Genomic DNA, 18788 nt, shown 5'->3' with positions numbered 1-18788 from the left:
TCCATCTAGAACCTTCTGTGACTTCTGATGTTTAGACATTCTCTCCTTATTTGTCCTTATGAGAATTTTTGAAACTTTAGTAAATCTTCTTGAAATTACTAATATCCATAAACTATAGTATTCTTCTAGAACTTCAAAAAATTGTTAGCTTTGAAATACGCCCTCCTGCTTTAAAATGATCAATTAGATGGTGTGATTTTGAGTGCAGGAACTGTCTGCTTCTCTTCATCCTATCAGCCACTGCCCTAAATCACAGCTGGGTCACAACGAGCAAAGGATGCAGGTGTGCAGAAGGTCACATCAGCTGAGTGACAAAAGCAGCATCCCTCGGGCTTTTATAACATAACACGTCACACTTCTGCACAGACACAGACTCTCCCTCTCTCTGGTCTTCCTGGAACACAGGTTCCCTCAGAACAAGAAATGGGCTTCATTTTTCTGTATATATCAAATCTGCTGCTCCCATGGGGTGTGTGTGTGTGTATGTGTGTGTGTGTGTGTGTGTGTGTGTGTGTAAAACTGAGTCAGGAATTCATGAACAGATACACAATAATGTACAGAACACAATCAGGGGCAAGTCAGTATATTTTTATTTGGTTTGGAAATGAATGTTGCCATCTCTAATGGTAGAAGACAGATTTTATGAGGTGGAAGACAGCAACTGAACCCTTCGAATTAAATTTTCCATAAGATCTAATATTTAAATTAATTTTTATTCATTTTATATATGGTGGCTGGGCCCAGTAAAACACTTTCTATTTAGAGAAAGCAAGCCCAGTATTAAAACATCAATAGGTAACCTAATAATGTAATAACAGGAAAACCCACAAAAAATCTGCCAGTGTTTACTTTCTTTGGCACAGTCAGTTGATTCTGCTTTAAACTTAGCCATAGTGGAAGGCAGGAGCCTGATGACACATAAGAGTGTGAGTCCTGGAGATGAACCAGCGTTAGCATCTTTGATAGAGCCAAAGGATTAACCCTCAAGTGACTATTTTCAATCATGGGTTTTAATTTTTTTATCAAATAATCTACACTGATGAAAATGGCAAAGCTGTTTGGTAGCTTCTGTGAGCTCCTCACTTAGCAGCTTTTACTGAGACTGGGGTGCAGCGTAGAGCACTTACCTAATGCAAAGCAAGGCCTTGACTCAGGACCCAACACCACAGAAATAGCAGCCAAACAGACAAAAAGAATAATGCAATAAAACACAAAAATAAGCCCTCGCCCTCTCCACCGATGCCAGCCCAGATTTACCGTTTTAATGTCTGCGAGCGCTGTGTTGCTGCTGTGTGAACTGCATTCAGACATTGTGATAGCTTATTGGACACTCACAGCATGCCCAAGCTTCAGCTCTAAAATAAATGCACAAACAGTCAAGTATAAGACTCTTGGGAAGGGGGTGGGCCAGAGCCTGCTCACAGAGTTTGTACCAACTTTTAAACTAAGGACACTTTAGGATTTTGGGATATTTTAGGATGCCAAGTCTTCTTCTAAAACAAAGAACAGATAATGAGAGGCAGCACGGGTAAGCCTGACCTACAGAGAGAGAAAGCTGCAGCCAAGCTCAAGGAAAGACTTCTAAAGAATACATACATGCGACTCAAACATTAGAGATCATGCTTTACAGATTACAGAGAAGCAAGGAAGGAATGATGTGTCACTTCCTAAATTCACATGTACGGAAAGCAAATGAAAATCATCGGAGGAGGTACTTGGCCAAGAAACCCAAATAAACCTAGAGTTAAGTCTTTAGCGTGTACATGAAATCCAACAGTAATTCCAACATAACACATGAAATTAAATACAAGTTCCAAGAACTGTTAAACCTGTTCTATCCACGCTTTCAGCAGACTGGTTATAAGACAGTTCAAGACCAGAATTAGCAATGCTAGTGTTGGGGAAAAATAAGGATGGAATGCCTTTCCTAAATGATTATGATGATTCAAAAAATGAGAGAGGGGGGAAGGGGAGGAAGGGAGGGAGGGAGGAAGGGAGGGAGGGAGGGAGGGAGGGAGGGAGGGAGGGAGGGAGGGAAAGGGAAAGGGAGAGGAGGGAGAGGGAGAGGGAGAACACAAACGTGATAGGTACCTGGTAGCTGATAGGAAGAGCTTACTGTGCTCAACCCTGATCTTTCAAGCTCTAGTGCCGGCCAGGCTTGGGGGTCCGCTCACTGCACCTACACTGCGATCATACAGCGAGGAAAGGCCTGTGAGCAGCTGGCTCTGGGCACTCATTTACTCCCAAGCCTTTCAAACACATGGGCAGGTAAACTCGTGTGTACACTTTAGCTGGCTGTTAATAAGGCAGACTGGGACAACTTAACACTACTTTAATAGGTACATATTTACCTCGAAATGCTGACTCTAAGTTCTTTCAGAGTTTCCAAGTCTGTATTTATGCATACCCTAGGTAACCTAAAAACAATCAGAGAGAGTATTTTAGAAGATACAACTCATTAAAAAAAAAAAAAAGTTAAGAAATTGACTTCACAAATTAGTCACTTATTAATCTTTTTATATTTAACATCAGAATAAAATCCTTCATAAAATTATCTACTAAAAGACAAGAATACAGTCCATGACTGAAAGAGCTACCTGTTAAAATTAGTACCCCACTCTAATACAACTGTGAAAAGGAAGCAAGTTCAGTCGGTCAGGAGGGGACACCTCTTGGCAGAGCACTACAATTTCCCTAGTAGCCTGCCTGTGAGCCTACTGTGCGCCAGGACAGTCGTCAGCACCACAGGCTTCTGACCTCCTGGCATGTCTTTCTGTCTCCTAAGGCTACCTCATCCTTCACCAGATGTTTTTTCCCAAGACAGGGCTTCTCTGTATAGCCCTGGCTGTCCCGTAACTCACTGTGTACACTAGCTGGTCTCTGGCTCCTGAGTGCTGGAACTAAAGGTGTGCACTACTATAACCCGGCTAGTCACTAGGTTTCTCATCACATTTTATATACCACCTAGCAAGATGTAAAGACCTTGCACACCAACATGAGTTGTAGGAACACGTACCATGAACAAAGCTGTGTGAAGGAAATTTCTGAGACATGTGAGAAAACTCCCATGTAAACAAGACAAGTCTTATAATCTCTATTACTCTGTAACATGGGTTGTTCTAGAATGTGTTTTAATGCCCCTCCCAGGTGTAGCAGATAAGAGTGAGTTCACTTTAGAATGTGTATTACAACTGACTATTGTTATTTGTTTACATACCTCTTTGGGGGAAAATGTCTTTGCCATGTGTGGCTTGTCCTTACTCATATGACTGTCTCTTCTTAATCCTTAGAATATAAACTGTCTGATGCTCTGAATAAAGTTGGTTGGTGCATGAGACTCGGTCCACCTCACTTCTCAGAGCCACCCTCCCAGGTACTACTGCCTCTAGAGCAGTAAGCAACGAGGAACGGTCAGCTCTAGTCTGTTTCATGCCAGCCTATTTCTAGCAATGTTCTAACGAAAAGTCAAATCAATCAGTACAGGTTTATCTAGTTATCTAGTTACACTACTAGACAATCTGTATACAGGTAGAAAGTCCACCTGGCAAGTGTTGGTAATAAAAGATTTTTTTTTTTTTTTTGGTTTTGGTTTTGGGTTTTTCAAGACAGGGTTTCTCTGTGTAGCCCTGGCTGTCCTGGAACTTGCTCTGTAGACCAGGCTGGCCTCGAATTCAGAAATCTGCCTGCCTCTGCCTCCCAAGTGCTGGGATTAAAGGTGTGCGCCACCACTGCCCGGCTAATAAAAAAGTAATAAGTCCTTATCTAACTTTAATTGATAAGACATTACAAATCTACAGAACTCTGTCTTGTAGGTCCCTTTAAGATAAGCTGCAAATGATACCAGGTATTAATACAAACAGGAAGCTCCCACAGCCCCCAAACACAGCAGCAAGGCTGTGTCCTCTGGGAGGGGACAAAGAGAGACAGACATCACCTGCAGTCTAAAGCTTGCAGCAACTCCAACTTCCTGGTATGACCTTTCAAAGCCCTGAGAATCTCAGAGACTCTGCCACTACTAGCTTTACAGATGACCTTCCTATTCATCCTGTTCCTGAACTCCTAAGGCACAACTTCCATAAAGTCCCAGGAAGCAAGAGGGAAGACTCAGTATGAGCACTACAGCATTAACAGGCAGTTAAACTTGTTAGCACCGAAAAGTTCTCAGTGACAGAGGTGCTATGGGAGATCAGAACACCAACAACGAGCAAACCTAGACGACCTAGCACCAACCAGGGCATCCAAGTGACAGCTTGATGTGACCACTTGGCACAGGTTGCAAACAATTACAGGTTTTGTAAACTGATCTGTTGAAATCAGAAGAAACCCCTTTGCCTTTGTTTTTCAGAATTCCCTTCTCCTTCTGCAGCATGTGCACTAACTACAGAAGGTTTCCTCTGCACTATCAAGCACTATCTCTGTACTATTACCAGGAAGGGACCCACTAGGTTCCAGGAGGACAGAGGCTTAATGTCACCCAATTCCCGTGTATAAACCTGTCCTGTAGTCATCAAGCCAGAACACTAGAAAGTTTACTTAGAGGGCAGAGATGGAGTGGACTACAAACCACTATGAAAACTAAAGAAAAAGAGAAAACCTTCAACCTGGAACTGACAACTGCTGAGGAAAGCCTTCCTGCCACCTGTGGCCAGTCATGGGCCTGGCTTCACTTCCCTGACGGCAAGTCCTAGAGCAGATAATCATCCCCAGTGTGCCAGACATAAGATGTACGCCAGGCGGCCAGAGTCTTGCTAATGGTAGCACGGATCAGTATGCATTCTTTTCTTCCTTTCTACTGGTCACACAGGTCCTGTTTTGTAGCACCAGCTTTCAGCTCCAACACAAGTTTCCCCACAAAAGACTCTGTAGTTTCCCAACTGCCCTGTTATAAACAGTTTGCTCCATACAGTCGCCACTGTCCCTGACCTGCTCACATTCAGAGCTATCTCACATCAATTCTAAGGATCTTCTTGCTTCCCCTTTCTGGGTTTGGGGATACCACTTAAGTGTGTAAGGATCGTACTCCTGCTGTCTTCAGACTGGTCCTTGATGCCTATCAGCCTAGTTTAATGTTATTCAAAAATGAAACTGTTTCCTTTTTCTTCTACCTCTATGCCGAGAATGTCTGTTGGAAGATTTAAGCTGTTTCTCCAACATGGCTTTAAAATGTTTTAAACACAGCCCAATCTTCAATATTGATGCCAAATAGCAAATTCCATTTCTTGGAACTTAAGTACTAGAGAAACCCTAAAACACATTCCCCACTGCAAAGAGGAAGAGGCTTAAAAACAAAGATAGAACAAAGTAAGCCAACACTTGTTACAGTTACAGAAGCCCATGTATCCAATGGTCGGCACTGGAAACCCCGCCCAGATCCCTTCCTCTCTGAATCAGTCAGGACAATGTCTCAGCCGGCCTTAGGATGCCAAGCCAAGCTAAGGCCCTGGCCTCTTCCAAGCAGGCATTATGAATGTGAATGATGGAGAAGCATTCTTTCCTTTATGATCTTTATCGTGCAGTGGACACATCGGATAGGCCAAGGTATACGCATATCAAGCACCCACTACCCTCTAAAACTGGCTCCAAAAAAAACAGGAACTTCATGTTAGGATGAAATGAGATCTTTTTAAAGATTTATTTGTTTTATGAGTACACTGTAGCTGTCTTCAGACACATCAGAAGAGGACACTGAATCCCATTACAGATGATTGTGAGCCACCACATGGTTCCTGGGAATTGAACTCAGGACCTCTGGAAGAGCAGTCAGTGCTCTTGACCACTAAGGCATCACTCCCGACCAAAAATGAGATCTTAAGCTTGGGAAAGCAAACATAGAAATTGTACTTAACTTAAATGTTAAGTAATTCTTAAAGAAAAATCTAAAATACAATTTAAAATTCAACACAGAAAAAAACAATCTTGTGTGTAACATAAAACACACAGATTTTACATAGTATTTTCAGCCAGATTAAGCTAACACACACACAAATTCATAAAGGAGAACAAAGCACACATACCAACTTTAAGCATGCCACTGTGGCCCAGAGATTATTTTGAGGTCAAGGCATTAAAGATCAACAGATTTAGGAAAAGATCTCCACCTTCCCCTTTCTACCAAAAGCTAAAGTATAAATCTCTACAGCCTGCTCCAGAGGGAAGAGATTCAGCCCTATACTAGCAGGCAGAAATGGCCACATGATTAGTCTGAATGAACAAACTTTACTAAGCAACCCTTGGCTCCCAGTAGCTCCTTCTCCATACCTCTAGCTACCTCCTACAGTCTCCCAGTCCTAAAATCCCAAGTCTTCTTCCCTGCTATTTCACACTCTGTCACACTTTGCTATATGACTGTAATAAACACCCATGTACATGAAATAAAAATAAAGGCAAAAAAAAAAAACTGAAGTAATAAATAAAAAACCTCAGCAAGGCTGGAGAGATGGCTCCTGGTAAGAACACGTGCTGAGTCTGCATGAAGACCTGAGTTCTGGTTCCCAGCAGCCACGTAAGCTGGGTCTGGCTGAGCCTCCATGTAACCTCCAGGCTAAATGGGCAGACAGCCACCTCACTAATGCTCACCGCTCAGCCAGCAGGTCAAGAAAAGGTGTGTCCCAAGCTCCTGGTTCACAAAAGGACAAGGCAGAGTGTGACCAAGCAGGAAACTGGACATCATCTTTTGGCTTCTGCACTTACACACCCATGGCCACACTCATACACACACACACACACACACACACTCACACAAAGAAATAATGTCCACCAAATGGTAAGTTTTGAGAAATTTAAATTTTCAAATATAAAAGATAGGGCATACTCCAAATAACCACAGTATATATGGTAATTATACATAAAGGACCTATGAACTATTTTTAGTGACTATGTTATAGTAAGACTAACCTCAAACTAAAAACCGAAAGATTAAAGAGGAAAGAATGGGACAAAGAGTGCCAGGATCCAAACACCACTCCTTTGATTGCAAAAGAATAAGAGAGATGTTGACATCTCTATTTCTTCTACTTGTCGTAGCTGTCATTGAAAACCCTGGAGCCTTATCTAGCCTAAGTGTTACCATAAAGACAGCTGCACAGCACTGCTGTCCCTACCAGCCCACCACACAGCTACACATCTAAGCACAGCAGCAGATGAGGGAACAGCCTAGCAAACTAGGGCTCGGTTTCAAGAGGCAACTCAGTACAGCCATTGAGAAGGATAGCAGATTATAACAGACAAAAATGTCTATGTCATGACATCAAATGACAAAAGCAATTTTCATTTAGATTATTATTAAGATCTGCTTGGGTGTTAATTAAAACCTAGAGAAAGGAAAGGGGTGGAGGAGGGGGGACTGCCTTTTCTTTTACATTCGTCTACATTTGAAACTTCTACAACTTGAACAGGTATTACTTCAGATATGGAGAATAAACTTTCAAGTCAGGAATGATCGGTAACAATATAATTTGGTTAAAGATCTGCAGGATCTATTACCAAAAGACTTTTGCAACTTGAATTATTTAAACAAATTAAATCTTCATCCTTGGCACTCCAAGGACCAATGTACAAGGCATGAATCCAGCCATCAGGAAACAAAACCTGATATTCATTTTGCAAGACAAGTGGTTTGTATTCTTCAAGAGTGAATATCAGAAAAAACTCAAGAATTTTCCAGAAGAAGAAACAGGACAGCTAAGTGAAATCCTGAAATGAATCTACACAACACCTTATTTCTCTAGTTAAATAAGAAATGGTGTTTTAAAAGAAATTATCAGAATCAGCTAAGTAAACATATACCGTAGAAACCACAAGTCCAAGTCTGAATTCTTCTTGATATAGTCAATGTGGGTAAGCATCTTATGAGTGCATAAGATAGTGCCAAGGCCACCACATGTGTCTACAAAAGTGTACAGATTTCTCTTTATATTTATTATGTTTATAAATTCATAATACATTCTTAAAAAATAGTATGTCTACAACACACCAGTTGAAAATTCTATTATAAACATACCAAAGACCAGTTTGGCAAAGCTTCTAGGCATCCAACTAGAGATGCCGGAAGCTAAAGTGTATCTTAATAAAAATTATCCTGCAGTTGCAAAGTCTTAGGAAATGGCTCCCATAGACTCTGGGGAGTAGCACTATTAGGAGGTGTGGCTTTGCTGGAGGAAGTGTGTCACTGTAGAGGCCATCTTTAAAGTCTCACATATCTCAAGCTATACCAGTGTAATACACATTCTCCTGCTACCTGTGGATCAAGATGTAGAACTCTAATCTCTTGCTCCAGCACCATGTCTAACTGCACACTACCATGATTCCCGCCATGATGATAATGGACTAAACCTATGAACTGTAAGTCAGACTCAAAGAGTTGCCTTGGTCATGATGTCTGTTCACAGCAACAGAAACCCTAAGATATCTGGTATGTTAGTTTTTTGTTTTATCTTATTATATTTTATTATTACCCCTTAGAAATCTATTTGTTTTCTAATGAGAGACAGAAAAGGAGTGGATCTGGATTGGGAGGAGGGTTGGGGAAGAGCTGGGAGTAGATAGAGGAAAAACCTTAATCAGAATATATTTTGTGAGACAAAAAAAAAAATCCTTCTCAGATCGACGGCCTCTTTTTCTTTCAATGTTATTGTTACTTATATATGCAAATAAATACATAAATACCAAAAAAGATAACTCATCTACGAAAATGTACATAAGCCATCCTTTTTGGACCATCTTCCATTATAAAACTGGATATATATTTCACAATTAATAACATGGAAAGTCATGACATAATCTAGTTACAAGAACATAGCAAAATATTCTCTAAAGTATGTATCTGAAGAAAAACAGTATCATCTATCTGTTTGCCACAGGCAGTGAAGGCTGTGAGCTAGATGAGGGAAGGGAAGGCGGTCACAGGTGTTCACCTAACTGTTTAGCCTTGCTGTTACCAAGCAGAAGACAGAAATTCCGACATCAAAGTACCTCCAAATGTCAGATAAGTCTACTGTCTTCCTTTTTAATTGGTAGGTGTACACCTCCTTTAATCCCCAGCACTTAGAAGTCAAAAGCAGGAAGACCTGTGCAAGTTCAAGGCCAGCCTGGTCTGCATCATCATGGATGCATAGTGAGACCCTGTCTCAAACTAAATGATAGCTATAGAGTTGGCTTAAGCAATAACCTTCTTCTATCATCTCAAAGGTCAGTTTCCAGTCACACTGACAACTGAAGCCAGAGCCTTGTGTACACCAGGCAAAAATGCTCCACCACTGAGCCTTAGCCTCAACCCAAAGATCACATTTGGGGAGGGGGGGGTGGATTTGGTTTTTTCAAGACAGTGTTTCTCTGTGTAGCCCTGACTGTCCTGGAACTCACTCTGTATTCCAGGCTGGCCTCAAACTTAGAAATCCACCTGCCTCTGCTGCCTCCCAGAGTGCTGGGATTACAGATGTGCACCACCACCGCCCAGCCAAAGATCACATTTTTAAACTACTGGTATGGAGAGATGGCTCAGCAAGTTAAGAGCACTGACTGCTCTTCCAGAGGTCCTGAGTTCAATTCCCAGCAACTACATGGTAACTCACAACCATCTGTAATGGGGTCTGATGCCCTCTTCTGAGCAACAGTGTACTCATATACATTAAATAAAATAAATAAATAAATCTTTGCCAGGCGGTGGTGGTCCACGCCTTTAATCCCAGTGCTTGGGAGGCAGAGGCGGGGTGATTTCTGAGTTCAAGGCCAACCTGGTCTACAGAGTGAGTTCCAGGACAGCCAGGGCTACACAGAGAAACCCTGTCTCGAAAAACCAAAAAAATAAATAAATAAATAAATAAATAAATAAATAAATAAAAACAAATAAACAAACAAAATTCTAATGTTACATTTTTAAACTACCGTTCTGTTCTCATTATCTGAATTAAATGTATTTTTTTAAAATTCTGAACTGATTGTCCTGGCTTATAACCACCAAGAGAATTTTTTCAAATGTCTTTAAAATCTTTATCACATATACTAATCTGTCACTTAAAAAATAAGTGGAATTAATCACTTCAACAATGAAATATCTACAGTGCCAATAAAATTCTGGTACTGCAGACACTCTCTCCAGGACTGCAGACATGCTCTCAGTCTGCAATGCCTCCACAAACAGTCAGGCATTAAGCAGAGAAGTAGCCAAAGGCATGATCTGTCCATTATCAGAGGTCTTTTTCAAAGCCTTAAGATGTCCCCACCTTCAAAAAGTTTTATAGATAAATTAATTTTCTCAGCAAAACTCAGTGCCCCTTTACACTGTGTGTGGCAGTGAGACGAGTGCAGTGTTTGATCCTTGGTTCTACGAACCTGAGCACAGCTATGAACAGTTCATGTCACTATGTATCTCAGAAACAAGACTCAGCAAGCAGTCAGAGGCCCATGCCGAAAGGCTACGTGGACATCCTTGATGACCTATGGGTCACATTAGTCACTGACTGGTAGCATATAACTGATTATCAGATCAGGAATACCAATTAATCAGCCATGTTAGAGAAATGGGAAAGTCACTATGGACCTGCAATTCAACAATGGCTTTCAAACATGGCCAAAATGTCCTAATTTTCTAGCTACACCTCAAGCATACACTTTTCTCTCCATGTTCTTTTATTTATCAGGTCCATACTACCACACAAGCACTCATCCAACACACACTTCTGAAGGTCAGCAAAAAATACCACTGTGTGCAAAGTCCTGACTGCCTCTACTCCTCAACCAACTATTATCTGCCCTCAACCAAGGCCTTCATACTACCAGGTACACTTCAACTCCAGTGGCAAGGACATCACCTGAACCACACATGCCTGGTTTACTCTTGCTCCTTGACTCTGCCTCATGCTTTTAACAGAGTTTCTTCATAAAAGAATGGGAGAAAGGTTCATCATATGTAAGGGTCAACACTGTCTCCATTCATGAACATCATTTTTGTTGAAGAATCCAACAAATAACCCCACTGATGAAAGAGAGAAGTCTGTCTCTCCTGGCTAACGGATACACCTCCCTCCTTAATCAATGGAACCATGGTTACCCCGAGTTCCTCTTACACTTTGGCAAATTAAAACAAAGCAAATAAGTGAACACACCTTAGGTGCTCTAAGCTGTGAATTATCCTTGTTGAAGCTCTTCACCTAACCCTCCATCCATGGACTGTCCAAAGCCCGCACTACCACTCTGAGTCCTTAACAACACCTTCTTATTAGTGTAAGAACGTTTTACATCCCTTCTCAAAGAATACAGAATTATTACATAAATGTTCATCTATAACTTTTTAAAAACTAAAAAAATATTGGTAAGCATCAAAGAACCAGGAAACAGGGCTAAAAAGACCAAGCAGAACAGACTAAAGAGGTAGAACACTACCAAGTCATGTTGCTTCCAAAAAGTACAGCCTACTTGAAAGATAGTCCAAAAAGTAAGAAAGACACACACACACACATATACACACACACATACACACACACACCCCTGTTGGCTTTCAGGATGAGCTAACTCTTGAGTGCTCAAACAGTAAAGCCTAAGGTAAACAAAATAATCACCGGCTTCAACTTTCTATTTGCACACAGTACACAGAAACCTTAGCAGCCCCTTCCTCTGCCTCCATTAGGACATAATAGCCTGCTGGTCCCCTGAAGAAACTCAGTGATAACGATCCCTGTTTGCCATACTGTGCTAAGATCCAAGACTCTAAAAATCAGTAAGTCCTGGACTTGGAAAAGATTCCAGTCTTTTATCAACACAGAGGAACTATTTGTAGGAAACTAAGAATCAGGAAAGAACCTGAGCCTAGTGTTCTGATGATCAACAAGCCACCTGACCACTTTGGGCTATATGCCAAAAGAAGGGACAGTGGGCCTCAAAGGGTCCCACGCGTATCTATCCTCACAGCGACTACTCAAAAGTCAAGATGGAAGCCGCGGGCTGCCATCCCCAGATGGCCGGAAAAGCAGAAGAAGGCCTACACAGGTGCTTCTGCACCACCAGTGGCCCTGGACACCCGCTTCCAAGCTGAAAACACAGAGCTGAGGAACATGTATACTTCGCTTGTCAAACTTTCTGGCTGAACAACAGAGCATGATAGAAGGCACCACTGGCTGCACCTCGTGATCACCCGGCTGACTAGGACAAGAAAGAGAATCAAAACTTCAAAATTAAAACAAGTGTCTGCTATAGCTGTACTTTTCACACACCTTAAAGTTAAAAACTGTCATGAAACCATTATAAAACAGGGACCATCTATACATACAAGAATTTCAGCCTTTCAAAGTGAGGAGAGAGATGCACTCGGCATGAGGCCCAAAGGCTTATGCTAGGTGTTAGAACACCAGCACCCAAGGAGAAATCCTTAATGACTACACTTACATGAGGTTCCTCACACTGCCAAACTCCAAGACAAGGGAAAGAGGAAAGTGTTTAGGAATGAAGAGCTGTGTGGATCAGGGCTGAGGGGGTCAAAGTGAGGGAAAAGTCCAGGGAACAGTGGTGACACCTTCAAACCTCAGTGCAGCTGCACTGTACACCTAATGGCTGAAGCTTCAATCGTGAGTATTCTGTCACATCTTAAAACAACTGCAAGCATTTAAACAAGCAGAGGTCACCTGACTCTGTCAGTGGGACAGAGCTTCCCTCACTCCACTGTAAACTGAGGGAGGATCCCACTCTGTGCAGTCTGCCCAAATCCACTTGGAAAGCACACTCTGGGGAGCGGGCATGCAGACATTCTGAATCCAAACCATGATCCAGGCAAGGCTCTGGTAGACTCACACTGGAAGAAATCATGAGAGTCTCACTTCTCTTGTGAGTGAATCCAGGAAGGAGGACACTGCATGAACACACTGAGAATTCAGTTAGACTCTGTGAAAAGAGCCTGACACGTCTTGGCACAGACTGATGAGATTTAGCAAATGCCCTCCTTCCCTGCCACAGATAAGCTTGTGTAGGCTGCAGAGAGGAAATCCTTAAAGAGCACACCCACCTTCTCAAATGACATCCCCACCTCACAGGATCAGACTCCTTAGAGAGTAAGATGTGGCAATGCTGTGACACAATGCCATACATGCTAGCCTCCCTAGAAAGCAGAGCTATGCATCATCAGGAAGCCACTCTCCAATCAAAACCAAGAGGGGCAGGCCTGGTGGTGCATGTCTGTAATCCCAGTACCCCAGAAGCTGAGAGAGAAACGTCCTAAAAGTTTATTTCAGGACAGAAATAAAACTACACCAAAATACTTTCTAAAACCAAAACAAGATCGCTCAACAGCAGATGAACAGATGAACCCAGAAACTCCGCCATAATGCAGCACTCAGTGTAGGACATAAAGACTACATTATTAATGTGGTTGCAAGGTCTTTTATCACCCAGTTAAAGCCAGCAGAGTCATCTTTTGGAGCCACGAGGAAATTCACAAACTTAGGCTACTACACTGATCATTGAAAGCAACTTGGTGCTGACAGTCCTATAAAACACACTTCATTCGGGAGGATGTGCACTGTTTATATTACACACTGCATATTTTACAGGTAACTTGAAAAGTGAAACAGATTATACCAGAACTCAGTCTCCAAAGATATCAAAAAGATATTTCCCAAAACATCCGAACTACTGTTTGTTACAAGCCTCACCCAGAATTCACCTGTTAGTAAAATTTCGGGCCCTTGGTTACAATGAAAATTTTTACCTAGAAAACCTAATGTTTATATCAATGAATTTCCAACTCAGGGATCCTAGCTTAAAGCAGGTTTGAGAAACATTTCCCAAGTTGCTTAGCTCTTGAATTGCATCCTTTTCGACTGACTAACAGTGAGGATTCTCAAAAAACTGACAAAGATTCAGAAACTCAGGGGCGAACTCCCAAGTAAGTCAAGTCTCTTTCATCAGATGACATCTTTCAACACTTAGTCATCATCATACTTAGGACTTCATATATCGGTAACTAACCCTTTAACCACAACTCTACTCATAAAAACAAGGGCTATTATAGATCATAGACTCCCAGTCAACCATTGGGGCAAGTCTTCAGGACATTGGTGCTGTCCTGCAGGCAAAAGTCACCAGGGCAGCTCAGTTCTTCTAGGCAATCCACACCAATCTGGTGTGCTGGCTTGAAATGCACACCGATTTGGCCAAACGAAAGCCCCTTAAGGAAAGACCCTTCTTCGCAAGGTCCAGACACGGCAACCTAAAAGGGGAGGGGCACAAAACGTAGCCTGGGCCACCCACCCCCCTGGGGCCAGCCTTGGCCACCTGCCAATAAACACACACACCAGTCCTTCCCAGAGCTCCAGCCCGCACCTCGCTGAGGCCTTGTCCCCCTCCTGATCCTCTGAGGCATCCGGGGGTCCCGCGCCATTTGGCAGGCCCGGGTCGCTCCCCGGACGGCGGCCCGCGTGGGCACCTCCTGTCTTCTCCCGGGCTTCGAACGCGGAACTGGACCTGTCAAAGCCCGCTCCTCCTAGGGCGGGGGTGCAGAGAGGCCCGCGTGGACCGTCATCTGCCTGGGCTCGGTGTCGCGGCCTGCTCCTGGCGCCCGCGCGGGCCTCGCGCAAGAGGGGGGCCGGGCATTGCGGTCCCCCGGGCCCGGACACAAAGCGGCCCAGCGGGAGCCCGCCTCACCTGCAGCACTGGGCGCCGCGGGCCTTCCAGAACCATCGGACCCCGCTCCGGCGCGCGCGTTACAGCCCTGGCCTCCCGGTGCCGTCCGGCACCGCCGCCGCCGCCGCCGCCATTTCCTGCCGCTCGCCGTCGCCTCGTTCCCGCTGTCAGGTTACTCCATTCACCTGGGCCCGGAGCCGCCCGCGCCGCACCGCGCCGCGCCCCGACCCCTCCCGCCCGCGCCTGCGGAGACTGCGCAGCGCCCTGCTCGCCCGCAGCCCGCGCTCGGCCCGCGGCGACGGCGCACAGCGGCTTGGAGAATCCCACCGGCGTCGCGCCGCCGCTCCGCGCCCCCTCGCTTGCTCGCCCCGCGGCCGCATGAAAGCCGTCCTGTGATTGGACGGAGCGCCGAGGTGAAAGGTTAATCCCGGTCCCCCAGCCACTCAGGAGCTGGGAGACAGCGGACTCAAGCCGAGGCGGCGTCTGAGGCCCAGGGACTAGACCGAGCTCTGTAACGCAGTCAACCAGCCGGCCGGCTAGAGTCGTGTACGCGCCGCGGGGGCTACACAGTTCAGGCTGGGTCTAGCGTAGCCTCCCGGCTCCGGCGACTCTCCCTACTTGGTGATGGCACCCTCGGGGCCCCATCGCCCCCATCCGCAAGCCCCGCTGCGCCGCTCTTTCGGTCTGGGCCCTTTGGCCAACCCTTAAAACTAACTTGAACAACCAGAAATGCCCTCGACGTGCAGATTTGGTTTTATAAGGCTGAGCTTTCTTTCTGCTGCGCCTTCTTGCTGAGATCAAAGGAGTAAAGAGACCGACTTAAAGAAAACCGTCTTAGTGTAGGACCCTCCCCCACCTCCATGTAGGCATCTTGGAAAAGACCCCGGGATAGACTGTTGTACTCCAGATGAGGGATGGACGGGTCTAGCTGCAGGCTTCTCTCCGCCACTGGAAGCACTTAGCTGTCCGTCTCAACTACGTCCAACAGGATGGCCACCAGTCCCACGTAGTGGTTGTTAAACCTCTTCGAATTAAGGCTAATCTTTATTATGTTGAAGTGATTTGTTTATTAGAATAAATACTAGTGTCATTTGTTTCGGTCTTTTATTACTATTATTTCGAAAGCAGGTCTCACTTTGTAGACTAGGCTGTCCTCAAACTCAAAGATCCGACTGCCTCTGCCTCTCAATTGTTGGGTTTAAAGGTGTGTACCACCACCATACCCGGCTTTCTGTAAAATTTAAGATATGTTCATCGATTTATTTGTGTGTGTGAGATGCGTGACATGCGACTAGGATCCTCATGATTTCACAGCAGGAGGCGCCTAACTTCTGAGCCAGCTCTCCAGCCCGGTTTATTCCTCTGAATGTAGTGGTTCTCAACATTCCTAATACTGTGATCCTTAATGCAGTCCCTCAAGTTTGGTGACGCCCCCCACCACCATAAAATTGTCCATTCTACATCATAACTGTAACTTTGCTACTGTTACGAACTGTAATGTGAATGTCTGTGTTTTTCAGTGGTCTTAGGTGACCCCTATGAAAGGGTTGTTTGAACCCTCCCTCAAAAGGTTGGGTGTGAGAACCACTGTGTGAGCGCCATTAATTAGCATTGAATTTAAAGCCCCTAGGCATGCCGGGTGGTGGTGGCACACGCCTGTAATCCCAGCACTCTGTGAGGCAGAGGCAGGTGGATTTCTGAGTTCAAGGCCAGCCTGGTCTACAGAGTGAGTTCCAGGACAGCCAGGGCTACACAGAGAAACCCTGTCTGGGGGTGGGGGGGGGGGGGAATCCTAGGCCTTCCCACCTTATATGCTTCAAATTTTAAAGAAGACATTGGATTAAGCTGCAATAATTCTGCAGCTAGGATGTGAACAGCTGAGACTTGAATCATACGCTGTCTTCCAAGCTGGTGTGCTCATTCAATCCTGTGCTCAAATTTTGGTCATGTATTGATCATCAGTTAGCTTGACCTTCAACCATGGGTAAACTAGGAAATAAAATGTTTTTGACTGACCACATTTACAAAAGGATGATTTGTATGTGCTAAAGTACTGTGGGTAATAACTCTCCCCAGTGAAGACAGAGGGTTTTTGAAAGTGATTCTTTATAAATAAAGCAACATGAAATCTGGTAAACTGTGTTGGGCTGTATTGAGGGATACTGGCTGCAGACCCGTGGGTGGATAAACCTGATGCTTCCTCCTGTTGTCCTTCCACAGTCTCTCAGGACCAGCTCAAAGTCAGCAAGATGGTTCAGTGGGTAAAGGAGCTTACACGGCAAGCCTAAAAGCCTGAGTCCGAATTCCAGGACCCACATAAAAGTGGAAACAGAACTGACCTTCAAAGTTATCCTCTTATCTGCCCCTCCCACCACACACACACACACACACACATATCACATCACAAAAAAAAAAGATTTTTTTTAAAAAAAGACCAACTGGGCTTGTCCATTAGCAGATGTTTCTGATTTATTTATCTTTAACTTGGAGTCAATATGGTCCATTTGTCTTTTTTGTTTTTGTTTTTGAGACAATGTTTCTCTTTGTAGCTCTGGCTATCCTGGAACTTGCTCTGTATACCAAGAGGTCCTTGAACTCATAAAGATCCATCTGCCTCCCAAGAGCTGGGATTAAAGGCGGCACCACTACCCATCGGGCGGTCTTTCAAAAACAAAAATGGATTTGGACCATCCCAGGGTGAGGAGGAGGTTATAATAGCAAAATCATAGATCAAGGCCGGCAGCCCGAGCTACATGCCAAAGCCCTGGCACAGACATATATGATACAAATATAATATATATATATATCATACATATGTATCATGCTAGATATTATAATGTATATGTATCACATATAATGTATACATAATTATGTGATATATATGCATATATATGATATACCCATATCCACTAAGAGCCACACATACATATTCAGTTGGACAGTGTCTAGCTCTCAAGAACGTTAACAGAAACACAGCTACAGAAGAGACTCTTCCTACATGGTCCACTCAACCCACACTAGTTGCCTCTGGAAAGACCCTCCCTCACCAACCAATAACACATCAAAACGCACCAATTTCTTCCCCACAATTCAGACTTCTAGTCCTCATATATATTTATGCCCACCCCCCTTTCAACAGGAATCAACATTTGGGACTAATATTTCAGAAATGTGAATTCAGGTCTACTGGTCATTGACCCCAGAGTCTTGCACATGCTCACAAGTGCATTCTACATACCCTGATAAGTTTGGGGGTGGGGGCGGGGGGGGGTAGAGTTGACTCATAATAATAATCTTTAATTTTTTTCAGGATTCTGGATTTTTCCACTTGAGATGCATCATTCAGGTTATGATAAGCAGCAATGAAAGATAAACAGTCAAAAAAAAAAACTCTCCTACACCTGTTCTTGTGCTCCAACAACCATTGTTTCTTGTTCATTCTTCAAACTTGCCTTCACAAGCAAGCCAAGATACTTAGTTATTCTCTATCTTCTTCATTTACAAAAACTGCAGGCAGCCTTGCCTAAACCGTTACAGTATCTTGCTTTAGTATGATACACACATATACAGAACAGATGCCTATAGCATGTGGAGGAGCCCCCAGGCTTGTGGTGACTCACAGCTCTCTGTTGCAGATGTGCATGCCAGGAGTGTTTTGTACTTCAGCCTTGGTACACTAAGAATTGATCCAGTGTATAGAGTGAGGCATGAACCCCCAATGATTTTCTTCCAGACGTTTACACAATTGCCTGTGTACCTGCCCTTGTAGACTATCTGGGATTGGAATGTCTCCATTCCAGTGGTCTATCTGTTCATGCTCCACTTCCTGTTTTGTTTTCAATCTGGGGATCTAAAATCATGGAAGAACTAAATTCCACATTTTATTGGAATCTCAGAGCTGATATTTCAAGCCACATTAAGCAATGGTACAATATCCTGTGCAGTGCATTTTCTGTGAGATAACTTTGATTGTCCCTCAGAAATCCAGGACTCCACACTGATCCAAAAATAATAACTGAGGAGGAGAGAAAGTTCTTCCTTACCACAGAATAAGTTTAGAAGGAGTTGTGTCAGAGCAATGATCCATTTGGCAATTATGCTTACTAAATCTGGTGGATAAACATTGAACAAAGAATGAGAGATCTTAACTCGGATTCAAAGCATCTTGCTATGAATTCTTT

The 18788-nt window shown here is 43.8% G+C and overlaps 1 protein-coding gene across 7 annotated transcripts in view; it reads right to left on the bottom strand.

Annotated features, from left to right (window-relative positions):
• Dicer1 (dicer 1, ribonuclease III) overlaps positions 1 to 14718 on the bottom strand; it is a 61021-nt gene extending 46303 nt beyond the window's left edge. For 2 of the 7 annotated variants that reach the window (XM_052185145.1, XM_052185152.1), the window contains exons 1-3: positions 14629 to 14717; positions 2352 to 2417; positions 1258 to 1355 (exon numbers count right to left, since the gene is read on the bottom strand). The gene's annotated coding sequence lies outside the window, so the exon portion shown is untranslated. Of the gene's footprint in view, positions 1 to 1257; positions 1356 to 2091; positions 2185 to 2351; positions 2418 to 14307; positions 14377 to 14628 lie in introns of those variants that run through there. The other 5 variants (XM_052185146.1, XM_052185148.1, XM_052185147.1 and 2 more) reach the window with 5 other exon arrangements.
• Between the last annotated feature and the right edge of the window lie 4070 nt (positions 14719 to 18788).

The sequence above is a fragment of the Apodemus sylvaticus genome, chromosome 6 (assembly GCF_947179515.1).
Source record: "Apodemus sylvaticus chromosome 6, mApoSyl1.1, whole genome shotgun sequence".
NCBI classification, from domain to species: domain Eukaryota; kingdom Metazoa; phylum Chordata; class Mammalia; order Rodentia; family Muridae; genus Apodemus; species Apodemus sylvaticus.
Note: the sequence above shows the minus strand (reverse complement) of the source record. Positions and strands in the feature narration are given on the sequence as shown.